General features: G+C 35.7%; 1 non-coding gene across 1 annotated transcript; it reads left to right on the top strand.

Annotated features, from left to right (window-relative positions):
• The first annotated feature begins 1,910 nt into the window (after positions 1–1,910).
• On the top strand, positions 1,911–2,017 carry LOC128292033 (small nucleolar RNA R71). Its single transcript, XR_008282017.1, has one exon. It is a non-coding gene; the product is annotated as a small nucleolar RNA R71 (small nucleolar RNA).
• The last annotated feature ends 8,666 nt before the right edge of the window (positions 2,018–10,683 follow it).

Genomic DNA, 10,683 nt, shown 5'->3' with positions numbered 1-10,683 from the left:
TGGATGCAGTTACTAATTCATGATCTGGCATGTACAGAATGAAAACTTCATTCTCGATTCTACGAGAAGTTTTATGAAAGCCTTTCATTTGCTTCTCTTCGATGGAAGTTTTATTTTCCCAGAATGTATCCTAATTTTTGGCTTAATTCTTCTGATGATGATTGATTCAACCTCTGATAAAAAAGATATACCTTTGTTATATTTCATCTTTTCAACACTGTTTATGCGTCTGCCATTCATCTAGCTCCTCGATGTGTAGCCTTCGTTCTTCATGAATAGGTCATATACTATTGCTTAAGAATGGCTCATGTACTTCCTTCAGACTCATTTCCTGCAAAGTAGGTTACACCATATTGTCAGTTTTAGTAGAATGGTTTAGACGATCACCTTCAATTTCTGATGTGTTGCTAGAATTACGAGCTTGAAGGGTGATTGTTTCGTCTCCCACATGAAGTGTGAGCTCACCTGTGCCAACATCAATAATTGTTTTAGCAATTGCTAAAAAGGGCCTTCCTAAAATCAAAGGAGTGTTACTATCCTCCTCTATGTCTAGAATAACAAAGTCAACGGGAAATATAAATTTATCGATTTTAACTAGCACATCTTCAATAATACCCCTAGGAAATCTTATAGTTTTATCTGCTAATTGAATGCTCATCCTAGTCTGTTTGGGTTTCCCAAGACCTAGTTGTTTAAACATTTCGTAAGGCATTACGTTAATATTAGCCCCTAAATCAGCTAATGCATTATTAACATCTAAACTACCAATTAAGCAAGGAATTGTAAAACTCCCTGGGTCTTTCAATTTGTTGGGTAGCTTATTCTGAAGAATGGCTGAGCAAACCGCGTTCAGCTCCACATGCGACCTTTCATCTAACTTTCGTTGATTTGCTAAAAGCTCTTTTAAAAATTTGACTGCGTTTGGCATCTACGAAAGTGCTTAAATAAATGGTAAGTTAATATGTAGTTTCTTTAAAAGTTTAAGGAATTTACCAAATTGTTCATCTGAGCGGTCTTTCCTTGTCACATTGAGGTATGGCACATGAGGTTTGTATTCTGTACTTATCGGTTTCTGCTCATTATGGTCGACCTCACCTTTACCTTTGCTTATCTCAGTTTCTTATGTTGGTTCTGGTACAGATATGACTAACCATTCTTCATCTTGACTAGTAATCGAGTTGAGTTGCTCCCTTGGGTTAGATTCTGTGTTGCTTGGCAAGCTACCTTGTGGTCGTTCAGAAATCAATTTGGCAAGCTGTCCAATCTGAGTTTCGAGCCCTTGGATTGATGCTTGTTGATTCTTAAGCGCTGTCTCGGTATTTTGAAAACAGGTTTCTGGCACCAAGATAAACTTTAAGAGCATCTCTTCAAGGTTCGACTTCTTTTCCTGTTGGTAGGGTAGTTGTTGGAAACCCAGAGGATGTTGTGGTCTTTGATTTCCTTGACCGCCCCACGAGAAATTGGGATGGTTCCTCCAACCAGCATTATAAACATTACTATATGGGTTATTTTGGAATCTAGAGTTATTGTTACCCACATATTGGACTTGTTCCTCTTTGATGCTAGGGTTGAAGGGTTCATATTCTGTGCACGCTCCTCCTCTATTCGAATCGCACCTCATCACTAGATGTACCTGCGTAGAACCATACAAACTGTCAATCTTTTTATTTAAAAGTTCTACTTGGTTAAATAGCATAATAAACGCGTCGAAGTTGAAAACACCAGCTACTTTCGTCGGCTTTGTTCTCATAACTTGCCACTGATAGTTATTCAGTGACATCTCCTCAATAAATTCGTAAGCCACCTCAGGTGTCTTATTATTGATAGTTCCTCCAACTGCTGCATCAATCATCTGCTGAGTCGAAGGATTCAAGCCATTATGGAACGTTTGAACCTGTAGCCAAAGCGGTAACCCATGGTGAAGAAACCTTCTCAAAAGGTCCTTGTATCTCTCCCATGCATCGTAGAGTGTTTCTAAATCCATCTGGACAAAAGAAGATATATCATTACGTAATTTGGCTGTTTTAGCTGGTGGAAAATATTTTAATAAAAAATTTTTGGTCATTTGTTCCCAAGTAGTGATTGACCCTCGTGGTAATGAGTTCAACCACTGTTTAGCCTTATTCTTTAACGAAAAGAGAAACAATTGAAGACAGAACGCCATTGATTTTAAATGTATCGCAAAATTCTAGGAAATTTGCCAAGTTATCGTTAGAATCCTCGTCCTGCAAACCATCAAACTGAACAAACTGTTGTATCATTTGAATTGTGTTAGGTTTCAGTTCAAAATTATTTGCAGCAATAATAGGTCTAACTATACTTGACTCAGTTCTTGTTAAATTAGATTTATCATAATCATACATAGTGCACGGAGCAGGATTCTGATTAACAACAATCGCAGGAGGTAGCAGATTTTCTTGGTTTTCAGCCATCTCCTCGGTTGTGGTTGAAGTATCGTCCTCTTGCTCGTTCTTTGTGTATCTTAAGCTTCGCCTTATTTCTCTCTGGTTTCTGCGAACTGTGCAATCAATCTCACTGTCAAAAAGTAATGGTCCTGACGGGTTCCTTCTAGTCATAAACTATAAAAACCTGCCAGAAAAAGGTAAAAAGAAGAATTAGTAATAAGAATTAGAATAAAATTTAAATTGTAGAAACAGTAAATGGCTAAAGTAATAAAAATCGAGTGTTCCTAATATCTTAATTCCCCGGCAACGGCGCCAAAAACTTGATACGTGATATTCGTGACAGGTTTTAAAAATTTATAATGAATCGTTCTTTGAACTAACTATTATCATGATGAAAGCAAGTGTACCTATCGAACAGTAGTATAGCTTTAGCAAGACCGGATTATCGAACCCAAAGGAACTAAAAGTACTAGTATTAACTTTCTTTTTATTATCTAGCCTAAAAAATAAAATGGTTCTGTTTATCCAACTAATTAACTAAACTAAGAAAACACAGAAAATAGAATTGGGGAATTACTTTTGGAAAAACGATTAAATTAAGACAATACCTAAGGAAAAATCCACCTAGACTTCACTTGTTATTTGACTTTGAATCGGACGATTTATTCATTTGACTTGATCCGTAGAAATCCCTAAGTTATATTATTATCCCTCTCGAGACTAACAACGTCTAACCCTAGGTTGAATAATTGAAATCTTTTTCTAATTAACTTCCTAGGGTTGCATTAACTCTATCTATGGATCCCCTTATTAGGTTTCACCCTAATTCGGCAAAATCTTGTCACCCTATCTTTAGGCACGCAACCAACTTCGCTTAATTATGACAAATGTACTCTTAGACAGGGTCTATTCCTCCTCTGAATAAGAGCTTAACTTGAATCAATATCCTGAAATATCAAGACAAGGATTAAGAACACATAATTAAGAACAAGCCAAATATTTATCATACAATTCAGATAATAATAACAAGATCTGTCTTAGGTTTCATTCCCCTTAGGTATTTAGGGGTTTTAGTTCATAACTAAAAAGGTAAACATCTCAGAAGAATAATGAATACAAAACATAAAGAAAAACCCAAAACTCTTGGAGGAAAATAGAGGGGAGATCTTCAGTGTTGATGATGAATCTAGCTTCTGAGATGGATCAATCGGCTTCCTTGAGCAGTTCTCTACTTCCTTCTTTGTGTGTCCTCTTTTTCCTTCTCCTCTAGGGTGTATTTATAGGCTTTGGAATGCCTAAGAACACTCAAAATTGGCCTTTTCCGAATTGGACTAAACTTGGGCTCGGGACACGCCCGTGTGACACGCCCATGTGCAATTATTTCAGGCCGTGGTCAAGCCTATTAAATAGGCACAGGCGTGTGGTCCACCCGTGTCAGTCGTGCTTCGATTCTGCCAAATTGACACGACCGTGTGGTATGCCTGTGTAAGGAGGTCCAGGCCGTGTTGATTTCGTATGTTGGCCCATTTTCTCCATTTTTGGCCGGTTTCTCGTTCCTTTCACTCTCCTATGCTCATCTAAGTATAAAACATGAAATTAAGGCATTAGGAGCATCGAATTAACCAATTTTAAGGAAAAATCATCCATAAAATGTGCTAAGCATGGGATAGAAATATGTATAAATTACGGTTTATCAGTTAGCCAATATATGCAACAAAAGAAAATTTCAAAAAGGAAATCAAAATAAGTAGAAAAAGTTCTTGAAAAGTAAAAGCATTTGTGAGTGAGAAATATATTGAAAAGAAAAAAAAATGTGACAAAGTCACAAAAGTAGAAAAACTCATTCATTAGTTCACAAAAACTTGTGAGTTAGTCTTATTTGTTGTATTATGTCGTGATTTCCCATGTGGAGAAATAAGGAAAGAGAATGAGAAATAAGGCAATGAACGAGTAAGGGTTACAAAGAGGGAGAATAGGGAGCAATACGATGTGTCAAACTATTTTCATGCTTGAAACTATTTTGATGCTTATAGTTCTTGAATTCCATATCTATCAAGCCTCAGAACGTTACAAACTGAAAAGCCTTATGTGACCTAGGTAGACTTCTTCACGAATTGATATCATATTGAATAATCACATTTACAACTATTTGTATTCTGCTAGGATAATCAACATATTGTATAATTTATTGATGGATCTATACATTTGAAAACCTTAATGCTTGTATGTTTTGTAATATACTAAACTTAGGTGTTTGATATCAAGAGTGGTAAGTAAGCTATATATCATGTCAAGATTATGTGTAAATATAAAATGCCTAGTTATGTACTCTGAAACCAACATTTGTACTATATTTGCTCAAAGGTCATCTTTTAATTTGTTGTTTTTAATTGCCTTGCTTGAGGATAAGCAACAACTTAAGTCTAAGGGAGTTTAATCTGTCGTAATTCGATGTAGCATATTAAACTAGTTTTCACACTTGAGAAGTTTAAATACGAGCACTTTTATTATGTTTTAATTAAGTTTACATAGTCTTGTTTACATTAAATAAAAAGTGTAATTTGAGTCTTTTATTGACCTTAGGACCCGAATGAGGCCTAAGGGTTAGCTAATATACTTAGTGAGTAAGCAAGAGACCATCATAGGGCATACAAACTCAATACTGGTCACCGTGTTGCAACACAAGAAGTTTGATGTCGCAATATAGGGAGAAGCATACAAGAAATTTGAGACTGCCTTCGATATCGCGACACAACCAAGGATGTCACGACACACCCCGGAAGCCACCCTAAGTCTAAGCATACTACCTTCGATGTCGTGATATAGGCACTAGCGTGTCACAACATCAGTCCTATATGAGAAACACTTACGAGCCAGGGGTGTTTTGGTCTACACAAGCAAATGTTTAATATGAGAACATCAACTGACCTAAGGTTGAGGACAACGACAACCCTAAATCTATAAATGGGCTCATTTAACACTTGTTATGGACAACTTTTGAAACTTTATAACTTTCTTTGTAATTTCAGTTTTCAGTTTTTCCATTTTCTTAGGTTTTAGGTTATTTCTAGTTTTTACCTTTTACGTTAGTCAGGAGATCTAATTTGTAGACTCTATCAACTCTTTGTGAATTTTGCACTTCATTCAATACAGTTCAAGATTCTCTTAAATCTTTTCTCTTGATTCATTATTCATGTTTATCTTTAGTATTAAGTTTATTGTGTTTATGAAATCCATGGCTAACTAATCTTTTTATAAGGGATTAGCGAGTGAAGGTATGATTAATTAAGTGTTGTGTAGGGTTTCCTTAGAAGATACGATTAATTAAGTGTTGTGTAGGGTTTCCTTAGAAGATTAGTCGTTTGGGAGAGAAAGAACTTAAATCCTAGGCTTGACCACCCTATGAAGTCATTTAGGTGGGAATTAATACAAAACTGGTATGACCTATCTGTGAATACCTTAGCTCTAAACTGATCTGGACCGTGAGGTCGAGAGATAAGTAGTTCTTGTTGACTCATCAATTTAGTGGAAGATCGAGAGATCTTGCTAGAGTGACAAATAGTTGATTGAATAGAAATCCTAAGTGACAGTTGGTTATGATTACCAAAGCAAGCTAATCGCACATGCTTAAATCTGATTCAATTTACAAAATTAGTTTCCCAAAGTATCTTTATTTATGTTATTTTCTTTTTTGTTATAAAAACCCCCAAAAATCTGTCTTTATGTTTATTCATAATATAATTTATTTAAAGTACTAATTAGATTTATTTTTGTTTTTATTAGGATTAATTTAGTACTCGAATCCCTTGGGTACGATACTCGAAGTACTCACTTACTTCGTTGTAACTATTGTAACACCCCTTACCCGTTACTGTCGCCGGAACAGGATACAAGGTATTACCAGAACATAACATATACCAAGATAGAAATATGTCATCCCATTTGATAATGCATCGTATAACATATATCTTGAACAATATTAGCCAACTTTTATGGCTTGTACAAAGTAATCGGTCGAGTAATCAGAACTAATATTTTAAACCTAGACAAATATGACACATAACAAAATAATTTTTGCCTACTATACATGCCATAATTCAAAACATTTAGTTCAAATACCCCAAAGTATGATAGTGCGGGTAGATCTTCACGATCCTTGACTCTGAGCAAGTGGGAGAACACTATAAGACAAAAGAGAGAAAACGAAGTAAGCTTATAGCCTAGTAAGTAGTATGTAAATACTAATTTAAGAATCTAACATGTTTACACAACAATTCAAGTATGTCTACTTTAACTTCACTACTTATTCCACTTCGATTAAGCTGTCTCTGCTGTGTCATATTCACTAAATAAATCATAACTCAAGTTACAAAACTCGAAATTCATATCCGTAAAATTTCCTGAATCTAGACTCATAAAGCTTCTTGCTAAATTTTTTTATAATTTTGGTTCAGCAGATTAGTACAGTTTATTAGTTAAAGTTTCCCCTGTTACACAGCTCGACTGGCCTGACCTCTGTCCACTACGAATTGAATTTCTCTCAGTACATAACTCAAACAACCCTGAAGTCTGTTGTATTTAAAACTAGTCTCAATAAGGAATTTAGGCATGTAAACTATATTTCTTAGTTTGCTTTGTACAATTTTTAATGATTTTTCAAAGTGGAAACAGGGGATCACGTATTCATCCTGAGCAAGTCAGTTACAATTGTAAATATCTCAAAATATAGAATTCCTTTGCTTGCCCTGCTTCTTTTATATGAAAGTAGACTCATTAAGCTTTAATTTCACATCTCATTCAACCTCTAATTATATTCCTCCTATTTTGGTGATTTTTCAAAATCACGTCACTGCTGCCATCTAAAAACAGTTTTAATACTAATTTCACTCTTTCACACATTCTTTATGCTAACCTCATTTTATCGTATATATGTATATGCCACAATTCATTTTCACCACATTTCATTCACTATAAGTGTAGGTCCAAACCACAATGTCACCACAAAACCATCCCGTTGAACAATTCGGATCAATCCTCGATATTTAACGGTTTCAAAGACACGACCCCACCATCATACTTCATTTAGTTCTACTCTCTTGTACACATGGGGAACACTTAGTACCACTCATGCGACCTAGCCGATTTGTCTCGTAGCTCTCTTGTCTACATGGTGTCCTTCACTTGGAATCACGCATGCGACCTAGCTACATTTATCTTTCACGTAGCTCTCTTGTCTACATGGTGTCCTTCACTTGGAATCACGCATGCGACCTAGCTACATTTATCTTTCACGTAGCTCTCTTGTCTACATGGGATACATCTCGTATCACGCATGTGACCTAGCTACTACAGGGTGTCTCGTAGCTTTCTTGTACACATGATGTGCACTCAGCATCATACATGTGACCTAGCTACGCCCTCTATTTCATTCGATCTCTCCAATGTTCAACCGGATCTCTCTCTCGTATTTATTTCCATTCTTCCCATAGTCAATTTATATTTTAACATCAGCTAGTATATCTATATAATAGGCTGAAATATAAGAATGTACATGAAATTATTGTAATATTTACATACAACTTACCTTGGTGCAAAATATGGAAATTTTGCAATTTAGTCCAAAACTTTTTCTTTCCCTGCTCGAGGTCGGGCCTGCGCTTTCTTGATCTATAATAACACATTTAGCTCATTTAATACTCATACTATTTATTTCAATCCAAAAATCACATTGTAGAAAAATTACATTTTGCCCCTAACTTTTACAAAATTACAATTTTGCCCCTAGGCTCGGAATTTAATTTCAGCCCTTATTCTTATGTTTTATGATATGCTGAACATTTTCTCTTCTACAACAACATCAAATTCCCACTCTATCATATAGTTATGAACATTAGGTATTTTTACCGATTATGCTGCTTTTACTCGCTTTTCACTTAAAACCGAGTAGCACAAATTATTTAACACAATTTAAAACCTCATATTCTATCATAAAACATCAAAATACACAAATTTCACCTATGGGTATTTTTCCAAATATGAACCCTAGGTTAAATTATTACTAGCATAAGCTTAATCGAGCTTCCGGATTCCAAAACGTAAAGAACATTAAAAGCGGGCTTAGAATCACTTACTATGGAGCTTGAAAGTTGAAGAATCCTAGCTATGGAGAGAGTGAAGTTTCGCAGCAACTAAATAGGAAGATGACTATTTTGTGTTATTTTTCCCATTTTATTTCATTTAATATCAAAATGACTAAAATACCCTTACTACTAAACTTTCCAAAATTCCTTCCATGTCCTAAATTTGTCCATGAACTTAAAATTGGTAGAATTTCTATTTAAGACCTCCTAATAAATATTTCAAAACAATTTCATACTAAAATTTCTAGTATGCAAATTTTGCAACTTATTCGATTTAGTCCCTACTTTCAATTTAAACACTTTAGGCATAGAATTTCATCACAAAATTTTCACACAATCATGCAATCATATCATAAACCCCAAAATATTTATAAAACAATTATTTCTATCTCGGATTTGTGGTCACAAAACCACTATTCCGATTAGGCCCTAATTCGGGTTGTCACAATTCTCCCCCTTTAGAGATTTTCGTCCCGAAAATCTTACCCAGAAAGAGGTTTGGGTACTGTTTCCTCATAGCTTCCTCGGGTTCCCACGTAGCCTCTTCTATCCCATGTCCGTGCCACAATACTTTCACTAAGGCTATACTTTTGTTTCTTAACTGCTTAACTTCTCGAGCCAAAATCTTTATTGGTTCCTCCTCATAGGTCATATCCGATCAAATCTCAATTTCGTTGGGAAATCACATGTGAAGGATCGAACGATAACGTCGCAACATTGATACATGAAACACGTTATGAATCTTTTCTAACTCTGCCGGTAAGGCCAACCGATATGCCATCGGTCCAATTCTCTCAAGAATCTCGTGACGGCCCAATAAAACGCGGACTCAACTTGCCTTTTCGACTAAATCTCGAATCTTTTTCCATGGTGACACCTTCAAGAACACTTTATCACCCACTTGAAATTCAATCTCTTTTCTTTTAAATCAGATATGACTTTTGTCGATCCGGCGACTTTCAAGCAATCCCGAATTACTTTTATTTTCTCTTGGTTTCTTTAACTAGATCAACTCCGTGAATCTGCTTTCTCACTAAGCTCGGTCCAATATAAAGGAGTCCGACACTTACGACCATATAAGGCTTCAGACGGTGCCATTTGTATACTTGATTGATAACTGTTATTGTAGGCAAACTCAATCAAAGATAGATATTTCTCCCAACTACCTCCAAATTCTAAAACACAAGATCTAAGCATATCTTCGAGTACCGGATTACTCTTTCCGCTTGACCATCTGTTTGTGGATGAAATGCGGTACTAAAGTTCAATTTTGTACCCAAAGCTTCTTGTAACTTTTTCCAAAATCTCGAGGTAAATCTTGGATCTCTATCGATATTATAGACATAGGTACTCCGTGCAACTTCACAATTTCAGAATATATAATTCGCTAATTTATCAAGTGAGTAATCGGTGCGTCTTGGTATAAAGTGGGTGACTTTGTTAATCTATCAACCACTACCCAAACAAAGATCCTTCTTTTTAGGAGTTAAAGGCAAACCGGTTACAAAATCCATGGTAATCTTGTCCCATTTCCACTCGTGCACCATTACCGGTTGAAGTAATCCGAAGGTACTTGATGTTCACTTTTACTTGTTGATGATCAAACACTTAGTTACAAATTCGAAATGTCCCTTTTCATACCGCCACCAATACGACTTCTTTAAATCATTATACATTTTTGTGCTACTGGGGTGAACGATAAATGCACCATTGTGCGCCTCATGTAATATTTTCGAATCAATTTATCATTTTTCGGCACACATATTCGTCTCGAAACATCAAACAGTCATCCGGTCCAACTCGAAAATCGAGTCATAACTCGATTCGCATTGAGTTCTCTTGATCCGCAACTCACTATCATTCTTTTGAGCATCACAAATCAACTGGAGAAATAACGGTTTAGCTCTCATCTCGCTAAAATTGACCCGTCATCGACAATGCTAACCCGTGTTCATGGCTCTCAAAGTGAAAAGAAATTTTCGCTCAAGGCGTCAAGAACTACATTTGCTTTTCCGGATGATAATCAATCACTAGATCATAATCCTTTAATAATTCAAGCCATCTTCGCCGTCGCAAATTTAGGTCCTTTTGATTCATCAAGTACTTCAAACTTTTGTGACCAGAAAAAATTCGCATTT

The sequence above is a fragment of the Gossypium arboreum genome, chromosome 4, assembly GCF_025698485.1.
Source record: "Gossypium arboreum isolate Shixiya-1 chromosome 4, ASM2569848v2, whole genome shotgun sequence".
NCBI lineage: Eukaryota > Viridiplantae > Streptophyta > Magnoliopsida > Malvales > Malvaceae > Gossypium > Gossypium arboreum.
This window is presented reverse-complemented; position numbering and strand designations above follow the sequence as displayed.